Below are 23592 nucleotides of genomic sequence, written 5' to 3'. Positions count from 1 at the left end.
AAGTAAAAGGTGAGCCTGAAATATTTTGTTGCATCGGAAATCAAAGATGTGTTCATATACTAAAAGGGATACATTAAAAGGGTACAGAGATTACCTGAAAGGACTTTCCTGGTGATATTTAGGACAAATTAAAAATAATAATCATAATGGCTTATAATACATTGACCAAAAAAATGAATCAATACAACCAGAAAGATACTTTTTAAGAAAGAGGCTATGTGTGAGAGAGAGAACTTCCTTACAGAATAAAAGAAATGGACAAATTCACCATTTTGCAATTAACAATGTAATAAATAATTTTTAAAATTTTATGAACAAATATTAAAATCAGAACTAGGAAAGAAACAGTCATATTTGGAGACTTCAACACCTATATCTCATAAATTGATAAAACAAGTAGAAAAAAGTCAGTAAAGAGATAAAAGATATGAACAACACTGTCAATCAACTTGACTAATTGCAAATTACAGAACACAATAGCAAAAAATACACATCTATTTCAAGTGCACAAGGAATATTCACAAAGATACCATATGCTCAACCAGAAGGTAAGTCTTCATTAATTATGAAATGATATTAAATTATCTTCATTTGCAATGATATACCCAAAAAAACCTCAAATATTTGCATATTAAATAATCACTTCTAAATAACATGTGGATCAAAAAATGTATTACAGCAGAAACTAGAAAATATTTTGAACTCAATAATAATTAAAATACAACATATCTAAATTTGTGGAGCACAGAAAGAGTACTGATTAAAGGGAAACATATAACTTTAAATGCTTATATGCTTATATTAAAAAAGAAAGGTGTAAATAGAACTAAGCTTTCATTTAAGAAAATGAAAAAACATGAAAATGAATAAATTAAGCACAAAGGATGTAGAATGAAGAAATAAAGATAAGAACTGAAACAGAAATAGATATTAAATATTTCCAGCTGACAACCGCCTTCAAATTGGCTGGAATTTCTATCTTCTCATTCATTCATTTGTTCACACAACCTACATTTATTTTGCAACACTCTGACCTTGGCACTGAGTGAGATGCTTTGGAAAAGCAGTTATTACAGTTTCTTCCCTCATTGTACATAGGAAAATAATTATTCAAATAATTAAATCTTTGCTTTTGATCAATTCTATATGAGAACATCAGGATGCAGTGAGATTGTAAAAGGAGGACTGAAGCATCCCTGAAAGATTACAGATTACACAGAAAAAAGAAGAGCACACACGTAACCCAAAATGCTCAGTTGAATTCATCTAGTATTGCTCAAAGGTTATAGAATTTTAGCTGGAGTGACGTGACCATACAGAGCAAGAAGAACTACAACAGAGTTTCTTGAGACTTGCTCCATTTCTTGCTCCCTCCATTGAAGTCCTTAGTGGTGGTGTGTGATAGTCATTATTGCTGGACATGAATATTCTGGTCCTGTTTCTTTGGGGCACGTGGTAAGATTGTAATTCTGGGGAAAATATGTGTGTAATTCACTACGTTCTCTTCCCCCTACCCTGATGGTTATGGAATTAAGATGACGCCTCTGTCAGCCTTAGCCCCTAACAGAGAGGATGTAAGACAGCTAACTCACAGGGGACATGTGGCATAAGCAAGAAATAAATCTTTGTTGTCAGTGAGATACTGGGAATGTATGTTAGTGCAACATCATCTAGCCTACCCTGACTACTACACATTTACATCAGCAAACTACATTAACCTGCCAGAGAAAATGGACATTCAGCTGTTAAGTGACACTGCACCATTTCTCTGCCTCGAATCATCCAGAATTCCTTAAAGCACATTTCTACACAGATTCTTAATCTGCTCTGTTCTGGTCAGGGACAATGGCAAAGGAGGCCATTAAAGCTCCCCTAAGAAACTAAATACCATTCTAATGTGTTAGGAAATTCACTTATTTTGCCATGAAAAGAACAATTTCCCTTTATACCTATGCACAATCCCCTATATAGTAAAAGTTTAATAAATAACTGTTAGTGGTTTTTTTTTTTTTAAGAAATAGTCATGCCCTGTACTGTTAGTGTTTTATTAGCTCATCTCTGTTAGCTCATAGGAAGTAATTAAGGTGAAGCATAACGATAAGTTAAGAATGTGACATACCATTTTTTTCAAAGAGCCAAAAATATAAGTAACAGAATACTAAATAGTGGTCAATGGGCTTAAGTAATTAACCACATCAGTAATTAAATAGGCTTAGTGAGGTGAAACTAATGACTAAATTTCAGAATCTATTATATCAAAATGGAGGATAATTCTGTTTATGTGGTGTTACTCTGGTATCACTGAAATAATTTAACTCTCTAATGACCTTTTCATTTAGGTTTGATTAATTCTATATCATGGCATTAGCTCATGCAGTGAGCCTTACTGCCATGGTAGATTTTATAATTACCTAGCAGAATCAAGGCCTGTAAACACTCAGAATTGCAATAGAAAATGACATCACCTGGAAGTGCTTTGGCATTGGGAGACAGATACAGGGCAAAATTATCTATTATCCATACCTCAATCTAATACTGAGGTATCAGAGGGTATTAAAATGTACTTACATTCTCCAATAACTTTAAATCAGCCAAGGTTATAAGTAACAATGCTCTAATGCAAACAACTTGATTGCTTTTCAAAGAAATAATTTGTTTTTCTTTCTTTTCACTTATGCATTGGTTTTAGCTTTTGGCTGCTTCTCCAGATCCTCTGGTCACACACTACCCTCAGGGATGCTCTAGGCTGATAAAAACGTGGGCATACAGAGCTGCCAAACACTTTAAGAAACCATCAATCTATTACTGTAAAAAATGAACAGTGCTTAAATTTACAGAAAAGATGTTGGAGACTTGCAAAGAAGCCCAGAACAGGAAAATATCTAGAAATTTATAACAAAGTATTTCCAAAAGAAAATGAAGTGCATATTCTGTTTTTCAGGTAGTACATGGAAAAGTTAATTTTCAAGGAGCCTGAGTCAGACTCGAAATAGTAAAGCTCTGCAAGCAAAATGCTATCTTAAATGTCTAGCTCTTAAGTAAATAATTAGGTAATATTTTAGCACCTTAGGTTTACAAATTATTTTCACATTTGATCCTCACAACAATTCTGAGGAGGAATGAATAGATAGTGTCATTCTCCTTTCATGGAAGAGGATGCTGAGGTCAGAATGTAGCACAAGTGACTTAACTGAGGTCTTTAACTAGTAAATGTCAGTGTCAGAGTGGTGTCAGTACAAAAGCCCAGGCCCTGGCCAGAATATACCTGAGACCCCAACCCAACTATATTCTCTGACAGCTATGTGACATTAGTACTATTTCCAAACTCTTCTGGGCCTCATTTTCCATAGCTACAAATATGGATAATACCTACTTTGAGAAATTGTTACAGAATTAAATAAGGGAATAAGAGAAAATTTTAATAATTATCAGTAGTATGCTGACAAATAAACAACAGGCTCTCTGAAGAAAAAAGTATGTATATAAGTTTATTATAAATGTTATTGACATGAATGTGTAGCACACAATTAGCAATTAATGGTAAAATACACAGTACTTATTATTGTAAATTCTACATAACCAATTGGTTCTACCAATGCTTCCACTGATATTTTCCAAACTCTTGTAGTGATAGACAAATTATGGCTTCAATTCAACCAGGATTTGGCAAAAAGAGTCAGATCCCAATTTGCCATCTCTTTTCCCAATAAATGCCTCATCATTAAATCTGATATGCGACATCAAAGCTGGTTGATATTTTTGTTTACTATAACAAGTTAGGAGGAAAGTGAAACAACTAAGATGTGTGTCAGAATCTTATTTGCTCATGAATGATGTGCATCACATCTTTGCTGAATCAGATAATAGTTTTCAAATGATAAATGAATATTTCCTTAATTTTATATTCTTCATAATGTAACTGCATGACACACTTTCCATTTTAATTTTCATCATTAACATTTCTCAACATTAGACAATCAACAAAACAATAAATCAATACCTGATTTGTAGCATTTGCCAGCCATGGGTAATTTGAGCCGCCAATATGATGTCACTGAATACAGGGCTGAAAAGATATGTGTAATAGTGCACTGTTATACAGGATTTCCACCACAGATACAATAGGTATGGATAACCTCGAGAACATAAATAATAGTAAAATGAAAAATAATTTGGAAGTGATTGAGCTTTGAGTGTTTTAATTTTGCTTTTAATTTTTAGTTAAGTGAAGGTTTACACAATTTAATTTTTAATAATGGATGTTTCTGACAACTGCTTTGAAAAATTCTTGAAAATTTAACAATGAGCTCTTTCAGGTGAGCCAGTACTAGCTGGCTACAGCACAACACTGGAACCCACTGCATATTATGCTCAGTGAATATATATTTTCTTCCCTTTTTTTCCTTTTGTCTTCTTAGCTTTCTACCCATTCTCCTTTTATCAATCAAAGATGCCATCCAGCTCAATTCAGCATTGCCACCCTTGGCATCTAGGAGCTTTGGGGAGGTGCTGCGATAGCTGCTCTTAATTAAGTCAATTTCAAAAAAAAAATTTCAAACATGCCTCGTTTTCCTTATCAGTCATTTTGCAGCTAACATACAAACTTAGCTGAAATTTTTCTGAATATATTTTTATAATCTGCCTGTTTAGAGGAGAATAACAAAAACCATCAGAAAAAAAGATTACTTTTTAAATTATTCTTCTAAAGCACTACTTTTTGTTCTCTTTAGAGCCAAAGTGTAGGAAGCAGCAACATCTATTAGTATCCTTTCTCCATCCAGGATGCTGACTCAAATCTAAGGGATGCTCTATCCTAGGAATCCAGTGCTGACCAAGCCAGCAAGAATCATGGGCAGACAAGTCTAAGTGTTAACAGAGGCTCAAAGCTCCCTCAAGACACTGCATCCTCTGTGTAGCAAGATTTCATCTAGATAAGAGACTACCAAGTAATTTTCTTGTTATTTTCTTGTTATTCCTCCCTCCCCGCACATATTCTTCCCCAGAGGTTGATAGAACCTCACTTAGTTCCTGCCACCTGATGCCACAGAGGCTTACTGGGCTGTGCGATGCAGAATGTGATGTTTATTCGTCCTGATCATCCTGATGACCCTACACTCTGTGGAAACAAGCCCAGAGTGAAGATGGGACTATATTTGTGCACTAATCACACTACAATTCTGATGGGATAAACGTGTGCCTAGTATTACTCTTCTTTTTTTCCTTTCTTTCTCCTCTAAGGTTTTTTGGGTTATTTGGGGTTTTTTTGGCTTACTTTGTATTTTGTGTAAAATGTTATACAAGCATCTTCCTCTCTCATCCTCTACAAGGTCCTTTTCTTGTTTCCTTTATCTCTAAATCAATAGCATTCAAGTATTTGTTCAGGGGCTGCATGTTTCACAGTCCCACCATAAAAAGAAGCTTCTCCCAGACTCAGGAAAATGAGATGAAGCACAGCTTCTTCATTTCATCAACACTCATTTACAATGGCTACTGATGCAGATTTTAGGGGAGACTAAAAAGGAATTTGATACGAACTGCCCACCCGTCTTCATGGGGCTATTTGTTAGATTCAGTCTGTATTGTAAAGTAACCTCTTTACTAGGTGCCGGTGTTGGCTCTTCTGCTTACAAGTTTCATGACCTTATACTTGTCACACCTCTAGTGTCATCTGGAAAATGGATATAAATAATACATCCCTAGTTAGCTAATGAAATGACTGGGAGGACCAATTTTAAAACGTGTGGTGAAATGTTTTGTAAATGAAAAGACACAATGCAAACAAAGCCTGATTATTATGGCTTTATTTATACGTCTTCAGCCCTAACGTAATTATATACAGTTTTCCAGAGACAGACACACTGAGGTTTTGATGAGAAACCTTATTATGTGGATAAGATACTAGAATGTATCCAGGAATACTAACATCTTACCATGATCCAGCCACTCGTTTTGAGAAGCTCCTGGATGAGAGATGTATGGATAAAGTAAGCAAAGCACGCAAGGCCGCAGTCTTACTATGTGGGACTATGGCTCCACACCCCAAAGTGGGCTGGACTTCAGGAGGCAAATTCTTTTTGACAAGAGTAGAAAATTTGCTTCTGAAATGGACCGGTATGATTGTGGAGAACTGTACTGACCAGAAGATTCAGTGGATACAATTTGCAGTGACTCATTCTGACCATTGTTTTAGTAATGCTGTCTGGTGGTTCTTTGAACCCGTAACCGTCGTCTTTGAACTTCTGATTTCAATTCAATCCAATCAATTAGAGCAGAAACTGATCAGCAATACAGCACCAAAATTTCATCCTATGCACAGTGACCACAAACACCATCTACCAAGTCGTTCATCTAAACCATTATGCTAGAGTGTGTTTTTGAGACATGAAGAACCTGTGTTTAAAAGGCAATTGAAGAAATATTATTCTGGAATAGGAATGGGAAAGAAACTTTTTCTTCAAAGTAGCTTTTGGGGGAAGAAAAGTTTAAAACGTCCTCTTAAATTTTTTCTTGTTATTATTCTCTATCTCTACGATTGACCCAGCCTATGTCTTTAAAGAGAAAAAGGCCAAAATGAGGAGAGGGGATTTTTGATGTCCAGATAAGCACCAATTCCCTGAGCTATGTGCTGCCTTTCTGTCTGTCTGAGCAGGAGTTCCAGCAGCCTCATCTTTGGAGGTAGGTCATAAAACCCAGTAAGGAGACACATGATAAAAGATTTAGGCCTCTCTTATTAACACATAACTGTTAGAAAGTAATGGCAAATTAGGAAACATTAACAATAGATGATACTTAACTATAAATGCCTTGACAAGTGTGAGTTTGAACTTTTATTCTTAATGTGTTCCAGGGTTTAAAATGCGCTTTTAGAGTTACAATAAAACCTGGGGTGTTTTTTTTTTTTTTTGTAGTTTCAATATCAATTCAATTCTCATCTGCAGTCTCATCCTTAGGTCTTTAAAATAAGAGCATTTGGAAAAAAGTAAATCACAGAGAAGGGCAATCTCGATATGCAATAAGCAGCAAAGATAAAAACGGATGGGTAATCCTTAAATGGAAAAGCATCATTGTAAGAAATGCTCAAAGAGGATTTCTTTCACTCATGAATAGGTCATATTCATGGGGATTTGCACCAACATAAGCACTTTAAAAAGACTGTATATAATCTCTTCTTGGAACTGACATTTAGAATCAAGTCCTCTACCCAACTCTTAGGCCTCCGAAGATATAAAAAGAGGTCACATTTTCTACCAACACCTGGAAACTCATTTCTGATTTGTGTATCTGTCTGTTGAGACAGTAGGTACTTGTGACTGATATAAGTGGAGTAAAGTAGCTCTGTAACCTTGGTCTTTGAACGTCTGATTTCAATTCAATCCAATCAATTAGAGCAGAAACTCATCAGCAATATAGCACCAAAATTTCATTCTATGTAATATTTATAATATATTACAGTGGTATTATATATCTTATTTTCTTTAAAATGTACCCAGAGATATGAAATTTGTATAGGGCCTAGCCCTATAAACTATGCAAATGAGAACATAATCATCGACCCCTTGTAGAACACATAGAATACAGTCATCACAGCATGCAGCACACAGTAGTGGTCTATTGGCATTTGTGACTTTATACTCCACATTTTTAACTTATTGGAAGCACAGATTTTGTTTGTTTTGAATTTGTAACATTAAGGCTTATCAGAACTGTTGGCAAGTACTAGGTGCCTAATAGACATATGATGACTGAGAGAAAAAAAACGTTATTGTAAAGTTACGGGGAATATCTTTGGATGTGCAAAATGAGACGTTACCCACAAGAGGATTATTTCGTTAAAAAAATTTAGTAATGGTAGTTGGTAGTGGGGGAGCATGAACCAGATGGAAAATAACTATCTTAAAAGATTGTGCAGTAAACAGTGAATGTGTTCCAGTGAGTGGGCATGTGTGAATGTGTACACTCCGCTTAGAACAGATCATCCATCCCTGGCTCCAATAAACTCAGAGTATCAAATCATCTAGGTAACATGAATTGATAAAAAATTATGACATTAGTTAAGTTTATTTTGGTACAGAGAAGAACTTGCTTTCAAAATGTAACGAAGTAAAAAGTCAAGAAAGAGGTTTACTTCTCTGAAATAAAAATGAAACACTTTGAACACTGATCATTCAGAATATCCATATTAATTAAATGACAGATTAAAGCACTTTAAACTCTTCTCAGAAGTTTGATCTAGCAAACTTGGGAGTTACCTTGTCATTGACAATGCAAACTTTGAGTTGTTTTGGGGGAAAAATAAATAAAGCAAATTAAAAAAAAAAAACCTCTAGTGATCCATGTGTTAGTATATAAGAATTTTTGAGGGATGGGAGTCCCAGCAGGGGAAACAAGCAGTTCAACCTCCCACAAGGAAAGAGGTGAGACACCCCGCTTCTGCACTGCCTTAAACCCTACAAAGAACTATTCTCTACACACATTACAGCACTTATTTGTACATTTCCGCAGCAGTCTCAGTACCTGGGAACAAATGGCAGAACATTTTTTCACTCCTCTGAACAGAACTCAACAATTTTAACAGCAGGAGTTCAAGTGTTTTATCAACAGCATGCTACTATCTACTCTGAAGAAAAATAAAGAAAAGAAAAAAAGAAAGCCCTCAAAAACAAAACCCGTTAAGGAATGTAGTATGAATGTTTAGTGAACTAAGTGTTTAGAATAGAAAATTGTCACAGCATTCAAGAAGATGGCAGTCATTCAGAATGGCAGAGAAATTATCTTTGTGCCTTTCTGAGCTTCCAAATACACCCTATACTATATTCTACCTGTGTGTAAGGTATAAGAATACACTGGAAAACAACTGTTTCATTTGGGTTGCCTAGTCTGAGCCTTGTTGATTTCACCACAGGTCATCATCCAGAAAAATCATAATGACTCATCTCTCAGTGTCACCAAGCCATGACAATCTGTGGCCCTAGTAAATTGTCACAGATCAATAGATTGACCCTTTGCTCAATGTAAACCCTAATGTCACTACTGAATTCAGATAGGATTCTTGCCTAAGTTTCTTCACTCCAGAAAAAACTCAGAGTCACATAGCCATCCCAAATTTTACAAAGAGATGGAATGGAATAACAAAATATAAGGAAAAACTGGCGACTTCTGTTCAAGACCCAAGTTAGTGCTTGGTACATAGAAATCTTAAGTATTGCGACAATTGTAAATATTGGGTTGGCCAAAAAGTTCGTTTGGGTTTTTCCATAAGATGTCACGGAAAAACCCAAATGACCTTTTTGGCCAACGCAATACTTTAGAATTTCCAGTGAACTTATGATGTTGTGTTAAAATCTCCTTTGGCCTCTCAGTCTTAGTTAATACTTTTATTTCATCATATAAATTGATTTATTATTTTATAAACGTTTATGCCTTCAATAAATGCACCAGAATGCAAATATTATGAGTTCTAGACAAGACTCATCTCCTCACTTTTAGGAACTCATTGTTTACCTGAAAGCCAAGATCTTGGTACTAAATATATTAAGAAGGTACATGACATATCAAGCAATACGAGAATCACCAGTAGAGAGAACAAAGTCAAGATCTAGATGAACAGTTAAGTAAATAAATGCCATGAATTCACCGTTAGGAAAATGTCATGATCAGGTATAATAAAGAATGGATCTTGAAAGATAATATTTGGATGAATAGAGGTTAAAGAAGAAGGCATTTTCAATGTGGGCCTAATGAAAATGAACCTGGTTTATACAGGGACATGGAGGTGACAAAGCTGATTACAACTAGTGGTATATAAAAATGTTCCTAGAGGTAACATTTGAAAAGTAAATTGGATTTAGATTGCAAAGTGACTTGAATTTCATCTTGAGCTATAAATTTTAGTATTATTAAGTTGCATCCTACCTTGGTCTGAAATGATTTGAGGTAGTTTACAAAGATGCAGCAAAACCAAGAAAAATAACCTAATTTACACTTCAGGAAAAAAATGAGTCAAAATAAAAATTAAGATTTAAATTAGTGCAGTGTACCTAGGAAAGAAGTTAAGTTTTTAAGAAGCATGCTATAACAAGTTATACATTTGTTAAAAGCGATAGACAAGATTGTTTTCCCACACGAATAGGGAAAATCAGATGAAAGATTTAGTATTATATGACACAAGTAAACCAAACGCTCAGGAAAATCACAACTGATGCTAAGACCAAAGACCTCAAAAAGAAGTCAGTGAATAATATGATAAACAAATAACATCCTCAACAACATAGCAGAAAATTTGACAGAACAATTTTCCAGAAATTCCCCTAACATAGGTCAATGACAGATTCTAAAGCACAGTGGAGTAATGTCTTTGAGGGATGATTCTGCCCAGATATGTTTTACATTGATTGCCTGACTCAACACAAGAATATGAGGTTAAAAGTCATGAGAGACTTTGAAACAGGACAGCTACATATTTAAAGGCAGACATCTGCTGTAAGACTTCCTCCAGACCCCCTCTTGGTAGACAAAATACAGGACCTTTGGAATAGTTTCATATATCAGCTTGTGGACATTGCCCTTACAATTTCTTTTAACCCTATCTCTGTAAAAGATACAATTCATTCTCAAGAAAAGTATGTTTCTCTTCCATGAGTTGCCAACCAAGTCTTGGAGAAACATGGGTTTTAAGGTAAATGCAGGGTTGCGGAAACCATCCATCAGAACTTGGAAAGTTTTAACCTGGGAAGATAAGCACTGGATTGTCAAGAGCGCTCTTTGCTTTTAAATTTGTGATGCAGATTTGCATTTACTTCATACCCCATGCATAATTTGAAGGTCTGCCTGTTGGAATTGGCTGTCCTTTCTGAAAAAGGTGCTACTGTAATGGCAATAAGGAAAATAGGTCATGAATTAATAATCTTGCTTGGTGGAGGTTTCATGACACCTGCCAACACTACACACAAAGAAAGCTTTTCTCAGTCCTTCGCTGTCATGCCTGGCGGATTAACTCATATATTTTACAAAAGAAGTGCTCCATACTGTAATCATTTCCATCTTCTGACATCTGCTTCATGCATATCTTTGTCAATCTAAGATATGCCACTTGTCAGTTATAAGTGAATCAGGGTGTATAAAAATGCAAAAATACCACTTTACATTAGGGAGGTGTAAAGGGCCTTAGCAGAACTTGACAAAAGTCACCAAATATAAATTGTAATCTTTACTCTGAAGCTGACAACTTAAAATTTCTCACCACAGGGCTTGTTGGACAGTCTAAAAATGAATAAGAAATCTAATTTACCTGAATTGTGATATAAATTTTGTTAATCTTGTGTGGTTGTTTTGAACAGTATAAAATTTTATTTTAACTATTAACTATTTTACAGGGATATATGTTACATTTTATTTCTTTCTATTATTTATTTTATATATAAAGGCCTTTATATTGTGACCTAAATATCATGAAAAGATATAACTCCTTTCAATATGATGAATAATACTCCCTGTTAAATGTGGTTACCTTTTTCAAAAACCATGGAAAATTGAAATAAAATTATTTAGTAAAATCGATAACAATTCTTTAAAATAATAATATGCTATGTTAGTTAGGGCAAAGTTATGTAAGGTCCAAAATGGAATATGGTACTATAGTTCAAAGAGTTAAATCATTTCGTAAGCAACAATATCTTTGTTAAACTTACAGTGTTGCTATAATAGAATGTCTTTGAAATAGCTCTCCTAAAAAAAGTCAAATAAAGCTATGATTATGAAAATGGGCTATGAATAATGTTATTGAGGAATCTATCAAATTAATAAGTGGTTTGTTATTTCTTAGTTACAATTTTGCTAGACATACTTAAGATTATCTACACTTGCTATATATCCTTATAGTTCTGATAATCATCTAATAGAAACTACAAGTATAAATAAATATATTTGACTCAGAGAGATTTTTCTTTTGCTCCATTTCCTTTTGCACATAAATACAAATCATAGTGTATAATCTCTCCCACATGCGTACTAAAGAAACCTTTATTTTCTTTAAGTGTGTGTTAGTGTGTGTGTATGTATCGTGTGTAAAATCAAACTGTGATATACCAGGTAGGTGATTTTTTTTTAAATGGACAAAGTAATAAATTTTATTCTCCTAGTGCCATCAAAACGTGCACAGAAAAAAACTTACCTTGTCCTTAGCCCACTGTTCCCTAAACACTTGGAAAGAAAAAAGATAAAGGAATCATAAAATCAAAAGGTTTTAGACTAAAAAGAAAGTTTCAAAGTAATTAAGACAAGTTAATGATAACATACTAGTGTCCAAAAGAAAACTGTTTTGACATCTCTTATTAGACTGTTCGTATAATATTTATCTATTCATTTTTAACAACCTGACATATACACCTGTGTGAAGAATACTCTGTAAGGAACTGCAGGTTCTAGAAAGTATAAACTTTGTGGAAGAAAATTTAGAAACTGTGGGTGTATTATAAAGTTAATATACTTCCACATAGTGGAATATTGTGCAGCTATTAAACTTTTACAATACAAAACTTATTATAATGTATTATAAAATGAAAAGAACTTATGAATACGGTACTATTTTATTTTCTATAAGCAGATGCACACATACATGTATTGTAAAGGTAAAAGGAAAAATTAAACAATCTATTATTATCACTGACTGGTTGGAATAGTTTCTAATCAAACTTATACCTTTCTATATTTCCAAATTTTCTGCAATCAACATGTGCTAATTCTCAAAGAAAAATTTAATGTAGAGTGTTAATATACAATAGAAAAAGAATTATTCCAGATAACTAACACCCAGGAGGAACATGTATGTACCCCTTAACTCATATCCCTGTACTTGATAAATTTAAACAAATCCATATCAATAATTATGCTAAAAATAAATGAACAGGAATTCTTGTTCTGCATAAGATGGCAAAGCACACGCCACTCTATCTCTCACACTAACTGCAACTATAAAAATGGACAGAATGTATGAAGCAACTATTCAAAGACACTGAAAAGTATATGGTAGCAGGTACAATAGGTAAGAAGATGAGCATTTGAGTAACCACCAGATCTGTGCTGAGGTGACCATTTTTTTCCCCTTTGGACTCTCACCATTTGGCCCTGAATGCTGCACAGTTGTAAAAGTGAGTGGCAGAGAGGAGTAATTAAAGCCTCAACTTTCTGGGCAAAGACTGAAAAAGGAAGTCCCAGGGAACCTAAAAGTACCAGGGAGATCAGACGGAGGGCAGGGTTTGGAAAAGAAACCCTATAAAGTTGGTTATGAGTTCCCGGGCTCATCACCAAGTTGTGCACACGTAGATCCACCCCTGATCAGTGTATCAAAGCTATTGAGAACGGAGCTAACACATAAACTACCAACTAGGTCCCAAACTACTACTGGGTGGTACACACAAGGGACAGATTCAAATAGCACTACAAAGGCTTTGAAAACTAAACTGAAATTGGAACCACAGCCCACAAAAAGTATGTTGGAACTCTCAGCATAAACCTAACCAGGTTGACTGCTTGCTAGAACAAAAATGTCAATGTTTTCCTTGGGATTTAAAGTGAATCAGGAAGGTTATAGCATAACATTCAAAATTTGCAAGATACAGGCCAAAATGGTTTTCCATGTGGAAAACTAGGAAAATTTCAACTTGCAGGAGAAAAGACAATCAACAGTTTCCAACAACAAAATGACACAGCTGTTGAAAATATCTGAAAAGACTTTAAAGTAGTTAGTAGATAAATGCTCCAGCAATCAGGGACACTCCAGAAATGATGAAAAAATATAAATTTTCAGCAAAGAAATAGAAGACATAAAGAAAAAACAAACGGAAGTTTTGTAACTGAAATATACAATACACAAGACAGAAAATTCACTGGGAACGTCAATAACAGAATGAAGATAACAGAGAAGACAGTGTTGAAAATAGATCAATAGAAATGATCCCATCTAAACAACAATCTGCAACTTAAAATAAATAGATTTATTATCTTAGTTTCAGAGTGTTGAGAATCTGGGAGAGGCCAAGCCACATGATGGTCTCAGGTCACTTTTGAAGTTTCAGTTAAAATGGCTGAGGCTGCAGTCATCTGACTGCCTCTCTGAGCCAGCCAGCAAGAGAGCAAGGAAGGGCATGCAAGACAGAAATCATAGTCTTTTCGTAACCTAATCAGGGAAGTAATATTCAACAATATTGCCGAATTCCATCCACTAGATATGAGTCACAAGATCCAGCCCACACTCAAAGAAAGGAAATTGTATAAATATATGAATATCACGAGCTGGAATCTTACAGGTTTACCACAGCTTTGCACAGAATTAGGTTGTATGAAGAATATAATAGAAAACATATTTTCTACTGCCAAGAAGGTATCTCTTTGCATTGTTATCATTGGTATAACAATTGGAATTAGAGAATTTCATCGAATTGGAACTTTATTTTTTTAATGCCAGTTCATCTATATGATGTTCCCAAATCGGTCACTCCATTTAAAGATAAGGGTATTAAAACAGCAATTAATGGAAAAAGTGTGTTTGTACCATTACTTCCACCTGTAGTTGTATGTAAGATTTTTAAATGGGGATATTCTATATACATTTTATTTTATTTATGGAGACAAAAATCATCTCACCACTTTCCTTTAAAAAGAATGATAAATCTGGAAAGGGAATAAGAAAATAACTAGTCCAACCTCTGGATTTTGTAAGTGAGGAAACTCAGGGTTATTTAAACTGTCACAGCTATTTGATAATGATAAGTCTAGGAAGTGACATGCTGAAACTGACTCGCATGGGCTTGCAAGGCTTAACTGTGAGAAGTCTTCCTAACACCACTTTCAGTGACATCAGGATGGTAGCTTGAAATTGGCCACAATAGGAGTATTTACATCATGGAAGTCTGCAAGCATTACAAACCAGTGTTGTTGTTTTTTTTTTCCAGTGTGCTAATTATTAAACATTCACCAGCACAACACTAGTCTTTCTGATCTCTTGTTCCCTATCTGCTATGCACTGGTTGTACATCTTTATCATGAAGATCAAAGCTGCTGAACTAATTTTCTTATATAATGTTTTATCCTCCTCAATCTGACCTGGACTTTGTACATAATGTTTCTTCAGAAGTTATATTCACTCATATGCACTGTTAATGAAAAGCAGGTTTATATACCCATAGTAATTATGGGTCCTGGTGATCTTTGAAAAAGATGGATGCCTAGTTTCTCTATCTCAAATTGTTTGTCACAAAAAGCAATTACCTTTATTTAATGTCTAGACACTGTGACTATATTTTTAACACTGCTACACAGTATTAGCCATACTCATGGCTCTTCGTGTGATCTATATGACAATTAAATTTTAAAACCTCATTTCTTCATGTTATGCATATTATTGCAAACTCTCTTAATTTAACAAACTCTATCTCCTGTGGGGTCAAACAATACAAAACATAAAGGAGCCCCAAAGTTAATTTTAAAGTAATTTTTTAAAGAATTCATATTATTTGCTTTATCCTACCCTAATTTTTATATTCTTATTTCTTGACCTTTATTATTATTTTTAGTTACTACATAATATTATAGGGTAATTTCTAATTAGTAACAGCAACAAAGAAAACAAATCTGTCATTCCTGGAATCAGTCAAAATTGTAAGCTACAAAGTTCCAGCTCTTTGAGTTTATTTAAGGAGTTTCAATAAAATTGTTTATATATGAAGTATATTTATAGTAGAGATTTGGTAGCATAATTATTCTCTAAAAACTTGCATTACTGTAATTAACTACCACATGCTGGTTATCACCAGGATCTCTTCTTATAGCCATAGTGATTTCCTTATTAAATGAAGAAACAAACCTGCTCTGTGTGTGTGTGCACGTGTGTGTTTGTGTGTGTGTGTGTGCATGCGTGCGCACGCATGTGTGTGTGTGTGCGTGTGTGTGTGCGTGTGTGTGTGTGTGTGTGTTTTCAAAAGTTATCCAGAAACTCTCACCAACCCCACAGCTACAGATCTGGTCCAGCCAACATCTCTTATTTAGATCGTGGTAATTATCCTTGTCTTAGTCCATTCAGGCTGCTATAACAAAATAAAACAGATGGGGTAGCTTATAAACAACAGAAGTTTATTTCTCACAGTTCTGGAGGCTGGAAGTCCAAGACTGAGGGGTAACATGGCTGCATTCTGGTGAGGGTGCTCTTCCTGGTTCATAGCTGGTTACTTCTCACTGTGTCCTCACATGGTGGAAAGGCTAGGGATTTCTGGGGTGTTTCAATTATAAGGCACTAATGCTATTCATGAAGACTCCACCCTCATGACTTAAACACCACCCAAAGCCCCCCGCTCCTAACACTATCATTTTGGTGGTTAGGATTTCAACATTTGAACTTCGGGGACACAAACAGTCAGACCATAGCAGTCTTCTAACTACTTTCCCTGTTTTTATTCTTGCCTTCCTACAAGCCAATTCTCCACACAACAGCCAGAGTCAACATTTAAAAGGTATATGAGATCTGCTGAATCCCACAATGACTTCCCATCTCACTCACAGCAAAAGCCCACAGTCCATATAATGGCTTACAAAGCCTACGTGATTTGACCTGTGTCTTCTCTGACCTCATCTCCTTCTCTCTCCTTCCCTCTATCTGCTCCAGCCACACTACCCACCATGTTTTGTTTTGTATTGTTTTTTCAAATACTGCAGTCATGTTTGCATCTTGGTTATTTCCATTAGCTATAATCCCTCTGCCTGGAATGTTTTTCTTTCTAATATTTGCATAGCTCACTCTCTCATTTCTTTAAAGTTTTTGCTTAAACATGTTCTTAGTGAATCATGGCTGATGGCTGATTACCATGTCTAAAAATGTAACCTGCCCAAATCTCTGTCCTTCTGCTCTCACTTTTCCAGAATATTTATAATTTACTAACTTACTATAATTTAGCTATTATGTTCATGTTTATTGTCTGTCACCCAGACCACAGTATAATATATATATGTATTTATATACTGCCTTAAGTTAATATTTTTGAAGAAAAGAAGAAAGAAAAAAGAAGGAAGGTAACCACAAAAGTAAAATACAAGAAAAAGTAGTGAATCTAGACATTGGTAAACATGTTGGTGAATCTATTTAATTATAGACTCTAAAAACAAATTAATAATGAGGATTAATAGGAGAGGATAGAGCTAACAGACCTGGTAACATAACAATAGCATGAAAATAATAGAAAGAGATTAGTGTTTCCATATTTTTAGTCCCTTGCATTATTATGCAAGAGCATAGAGACGTTAACTAGCTTTAGGTATCTTTAAGACTAGAATGTGGTTTAAAATATAAGGCTCTCCATTTTCTAAAATGGATTTTAGGCAAAAATTAACATAAGCAAAAAAGAAATTGACAAATCTGTAGATACAGTTAGGGATTTTACAGATATAATCCTCAGAAACTGAACATCAAACAGACAAAACAATAATGAGATTGTTGAAAATATAAAAGGTGAAATTATTAAGCTGTACCTTATAAACATGTAGACCACCTTCATGGAAAAAAAAAGAGAAAATAAATCCTTTTAGTCACAGAGTATGCCTATGTACGAAAGAATATCTTATATAAACTATTTTCTCTCACCACAATGTTATAAACAGTCAAAATAGGACACAGACACACACACACACACATAAAATACTGAAAATACACTTCTGAATAATCCACTGCCCAAAGGCTAAATTAGAATGAAACTTATGAATTGGATCTACATAAAAATGAAAGCAATAGAGATTAAAATGTGTAAATGTCTCTAAAGCAGTACAAAGAAAAAAATGTTTAACTTTGATACACATATAATAAAGACTAAAAATTAATGAACTAAGTGGCCAAATCAAGAAGCTAGAGACAGAACAAGAGAGAAAACCCTGAGAATGAAGAGATTATAATAGTAAGAGTAGAAACTATTTTTTAATGGGAAGGCTAGAGAAGATCAAAAAAATAAATAAGTTTTAAAAATAATAAAAAATAAAAGAGGCAAGATTGATCAACAGTATTAACAATTTTTTTAGGTTTTGGAAAGTTGAAGGAGACATACGTATAAACAGCAGAGATTTAAAAGCATCAAAAGAAAATATATGGAAAAATTATGCAAATAAAATTGAAAATTATATTGAAAGAACAATTTTCAAAATTATTAGCAAATTGACTTGAGCAAATAGAAGGCCAGAATTAAACTATAACCATTAAAAAATTGAGGAAGCAGCAAAATTCTATTAATTACAAAAGGATGAGGCCCTGGTAGATTTAAAGAATTTTACCAACCTTATATGATTCATATGATTTTTATTATATTCACTATGTCGTACGTCATCACCACTACCTAATTCTAGAACATTTTCATCACCCCAAAAGAAATCGTGTACCTATTTGTACTCAGTCCCAATTTCCCTCTCTCCTCATCCCTTGACAATCACTACTTAACACTTGTTTTTAAATTATAATGATTAACATAAGTGAGAGTGTTCACATAGATAGACTTGAACAAATCCAATTTGGAAGGCAAAAGAAGTGTTTCCTTCACTGCTCTCTACTTCAGGTTAACTTTAAGTAGTAATCAACATGAAAAGTTTTCCATTAAAAAGAATGGTTTATTTATCAAGTGAATTTCTCTCCTGGTAATAGTATAATTAAAAATTTTAATAGGCACATTTTGAAGTTCAGTTCTTGAAGAGTCAGTTAAATATAAATTCATAATGCCACCTTGTACTGTGCTGCATTTTTGAGATTGTAGAAATGTGAATGCACTAGTATATCATAAGTTATTGAATTCAGTCAACATAATATAGGTGTACTGAGTAATTGTGACAGTATGCAAATCTCTTGAAATGGGCTGATGTATAAGCAGCATTCATACTACTTCAGCATAACCTAGTTTACTGTTTCTGTTAGGCAAGGAAGAAATTTGAACCTTCTTCTGAGGAGTATCCCAGTCTATATCTGAACTCCAACTTTACTGGGTCTGCAGACAAGCATCACCTCTCCCAAGAAACCTCATCTGATTATCCCACACACTGACCTTTCCTTTTTGTAATTCCTCTTCAGCACTTATTCATTTTAGACACCTAATGGAACACTGTGCTACAGCTGAATTGTGCTAACAAAAGCAATGAGAGTGATGGGATATTTTTTAACCTAACAGATCTTTTACATCCAAATATTTTAGAGTCTCTGCAGAAACAATGCCCTCATTTCAGTGACGCTGCCATGACCCCAGTCACTCTGTTAACTCCTGTTACACACCATCGAGGGCATTTTCATATGATGCACTGACATTTTCTCTGCTGAAGATTCATGTCCTCCCACAAAATAGCTTTCCTTCCTCATCTTGTTTTTAATCTCATCTGTCTACACTGACAATAGTGCTTACTTCAGAGTCTAACCTATAATTTACTCTATAATTTGGGGGAAAAATTTTTTCCTCCAAGAAGAAGTTGAGTGTATAAACTTTTTTACAAATTGAGCTATAATTCCTCAATGAAAATGCCTCAAAATACACTACACATTGAAGGATTCCTAAGGCACGGGTCTCTCCTTCTAGGAGTTCCTAAACTAATTGGAAAAGCAAGCTATATAAGACCCATTTGAAATGACATGCTTTATTTTTTAGTAAATATACATACATTTATATGTACCTATTAATACAACTGACAGTTGCCTGGTATTGGTACTGGAAAATCAGAAATAAAAGATACAGTCAATGACTTATTATCTGGTATGGAATGTAGACAGGTGCTTTATTGAAGTAAGATTTCAGAAACTAGAGACACAGGCTAAAAACTGAAGTCAGGAGAAATGAAAGATTAAGGAAAATATTAGGTTGGTTTGTCTCCCATTTTGTTTAAGGAAACTGGGAAGAAACTGTTATACCTAATAGGAGTAAGAGGAAATGAACACAGTCTCAAAGTTCCCAACTTCTGATGATTAGAAAAAATATAAGCTCTTAAAAAAAAACCCTACGGCATGATACTACCTAAACATATATGCTAAATGACTCTTCAAGTAATTGAATGACTCTTTATATCCCTTCTCAAAATTTTAAATCCCATGAGGTCAAAGAGTATATTTTGTTGACTCACAAGTAGTATATGCTCAACAAAATTTGATGAATAACTTTTGTGAATGAGTGATTAGATTCATTGATACTAATTCTTAACTCAATACTTGGTCAAGGCAAGTAATACTGCAGACTAAATGTGAAAGACAGAGAGCAGTTAGGCCAATAGAAAAGCAAGACATTGAAGATGGATCTTCTAAAAGTTGACACTAATGTAGAGATTTTAATTACTGTCTCAGAAAAAATGATAGATGTTCCCCTTGCCCAAGAGTCAGGGATAGGCAAAGCAATCTACAGATTCAATGCAATCCCTATCAAACTACCACTGGCATTTTTCACAGAACTAGAACAAAAAATTTCATAATTTGTATGGAAACACAAACGACCCCAAATAGCCAAAGCAATCTTGAGAAAGAAAAACGGAGCTGGAGGAATCAGGCTCCCTGACTTCAAACTATACTATAAAGCTACAGTAATCAAGAGAGTATGGTACTGGAACAAAAACAGAAAGATAGATCAATGGAACAGGATAGAAAGCCCAGAGATAAACCCACGCACATATGGTCACCTTATCTTTGATAAAGGAGGCAAGAATATACAATGGAGAAAAGACAGCCTCTTCAATTAGTGGTGCTGCGAAAATTGGACAGCTACATGTAAAAGAATGAAATTAGAACACTCCCTAACACCATACACAAAAATAAACTCAAAATGGTTAAAGACCTAAATGTAAGGCCAGACACCACCAAACTCTTAGAGGAAAACATAGGCAGAACACTCTATGACATAAATCACAGCAAGATCCTTTTTGACCCACCTCCTAGAGGAATGGAAATAAAAACAAAAATAAACAAATAGGACCTAATGAAACTTCAAAGCTTTTGCACAGCAAAGGAAACCATAAACAAGACCAAAAGACAACCCTCAGGATGGGAGAAAGTATTTGCAAATGAAGCAACTGACAAAGGATTAATCTCCAAAACATACAAGCAACTCATGCAGCTCAATATCAAAAACACAAACAACCCAGGCTTCCCTGGTGGCGCAGTGGTTGAGAGTCCACCTGCCGATGCAGGGGACGCTGGTTCATGCCCCGGTCTGGGAAGATCCCACATGCCGCGGAGCGGCTAGGCCCCTGAGCCATGGCCGACGAGCCTGCATGTCCGGAGCCTGTGCTCCGCAACGGGAGAGACCACAACAGTGAGAGGCCCGCGTACCGCAAAAAAAAAGCAAACAAAACAAACAACCCAATCCAAAAACGGGCAGAAGACCTAAATAGACATTTCTCCAAAGAAGACATACAGATAGCCAACAAATACATGAAAGAATGCTCAATATGATTAATCATTACAGAAATGCAAATCAAAACTACAATGAGGTATCATCTCACACCGGTCAGAATGGCCATCATCAAAAAATCTACAAACAATAATTGCTGGAGAGGGTGTGGAGAAAAGGGAACCCTCTTGCACTGTTGGTGGGAATGTAAATTGATACAGCCACTATGGAGAACAGTATGGAGGTTCCTTAAAAACTAAAAAGAGAACTACCATACGACCCAGCAATCCCACTACTGGGCATATACCCTGAGAAAACCATAATTCAATGTACCAAAATGTTCATTGCAGCTCTATGTACAATAGCCAGGACATGGAAGCAACCTAAGTGTCCATCGACAGATGAATGGATAAAGAAGATGTGGCACATATATACAGTGGAATATTACTCAGCCATAAAAAGGAATGAAACTGAGTTATTTGTAGTGAGGTGGATGGATCTAGAGACTGTCATACAGAGTGAAGTAAGTCAGAAAGAGAAAAACAAATACCGTATGCTAACACATATATATGGAATCTAAAAAAAAAAACAACAGTGGTCATGAAGAACCTAGAGGCAAGATGGGAATAAAGACACAGACCTACTAGAGAATGGACTTGAGGATATGGGGAGGGGGAAGGGTAAGCTGGGACAAAGTGATAGAGTGTCATGGACATATAAACACTACCAAACGTAAAATAGATAGCTAGTGGGAAGCAGCCGCATAGCACAGGGAGATCAGCTCAGTGCTTTGTGACCGCCTGGAGGGGTGGAATAGGGAGAGTGGGAGGGAGGGAGATGCAAGAGGGAAGAGATATGGGGACATATGTATATGTATAACTGATACACTTTGTTATAAAGCAGAAACTGACACACCATTGTAAAGCAATTATACTCTAATAAAGATGTTAAAAAAAGTCAATTAACACTTATTGTGTATGTTGTTTGTGCTATATACATATTCTTACAACAAAGTAAGTTAGAGAAAAGAAAATGTTATTAAGAAAAATCATAAGGAAGAGAAAATACATTTTAAGTACGGTACTGTAATTATTGATACTGAGAGTTTGCATTGTCTGTTTACAGGATGAATTATCTGTCAGTACTTACATCAGTATTTTCTTATATGATACAAAACACTGTAGATGTTATACATGTTACTAACACTAGACGTCAAAAGTACAAGATAATGAGGAAAAAAAGATTAAAAAAAAAGAGTCAGGGATAGGAACTGAACAACTAGTGGGGACTTCTATTTCTTCAGAAACTCAAGAGATCTGGGCTTCTACTCTATGTGAATGGTATGGGACCATAGAGAATACTAGTGACAACTAATAGAGAAGCAGTGTTTCACTGTGTTTGAGTTCATGGGGTATTAACTTAGTGTGCTTAACACAGAGCAAAGTGAAGATGGGCAATTTATGAATCTGGAGATATAGCCTAAAGCAATGCTTAAAATTTCTTTAAAAACAATTTCTTTTTTAAAACTCATGCAAATTTAGCAGTGTAGTTCATTTTATATTTCTGTTTGTTTTCATGACCATGAAGGCAAAGACCATTTGTTTCCAGCTAGATCTTGAATGGTTATCAGAAAGCCTAGCACCTTGCTAAGCAACCAGTAAATATCTGTGGAATGAATGCAAAATTATTTTAATTATTTTCCAATTGGCTAAGCAATAGACCTCAAAACATTTTTCATGTCTTATTGATTATGAACAATTCAATTGCACTGAATCTGTCAACTTTGGCAAATTAGCTTGAACTGAAACAGAGCTGACATCTTTTATACAATTTCCCATTAGTCTCAGGGTCACATGTTGTAAGACTTCATTCTTACCTATTAAGAGAATGCAATTGGTACCTTTTTTTCTCTTTTTTATGGACTTTGTTAATTATCATGACAGAAGACTTCCAGAAAGCCACTGAAGAAGTGAGAAAGTGCAAAGTTTTGGGAGTGTTGTCAATGGAAATCTCATTAACTGCATCTTCTTATTGAAATGTCAAGATAATGATCATCAGGTGCTGGGCTGAAAATGTCTCCAATCAACCAATCAGATTCTATTAATATCTCAAGGAAAAATTTGCAGAAAGGTCTTTTTCAGTAAAGAAAGATTGTTGTTGGTGTTCTTTGCTGGCTGATGTTCTCATATTCATTCCGTGCAAATGGACTAAGAAT

The 23592-nt window shown here is 34.9% G+C and overlaps 1 long non-coding RNA gene across 1 annotated transcript in view; it reads right to left on the bottom strand.

Moving 5' to 3' along the window:
• LOC109549305 (uncharacterized) overlaps positions 1-23592 on the bottom strand; it is a 369236-nt gene that overhangs the window by 18377 nt on the left and 327267 nt on the right. Inside the window, exon 10 of the long non-coding RNA XR_012333737.1 lies at positions 4001-4066. This is a non-coding gene — a long non-coding RNA (uncharacterized lncRNA). The remainder of the gene's footprint in view (positions 1-4000; positions 4067-23592) is intronic.

This window comes from Tursiops truncatus, chromosome 9 (genome assembly GCF_011762595.2).
Source record: "Tursiops truncatus isolate mTurTru1 chromosome 9, mTurTru1.mat.Y, whole genome shotgun sequence".
NCBI classification, from domain to species: Eukaryota; Metazoa; Chordata; class Mammalia; order Artiodactyla; family Delphinidae; genus Tursiops; species Tursiops truncatus.
Note: the sequence above shows the minus strand (reverse complement) of the source record. Positions and strands in the feature narration are given on the sequence as shown.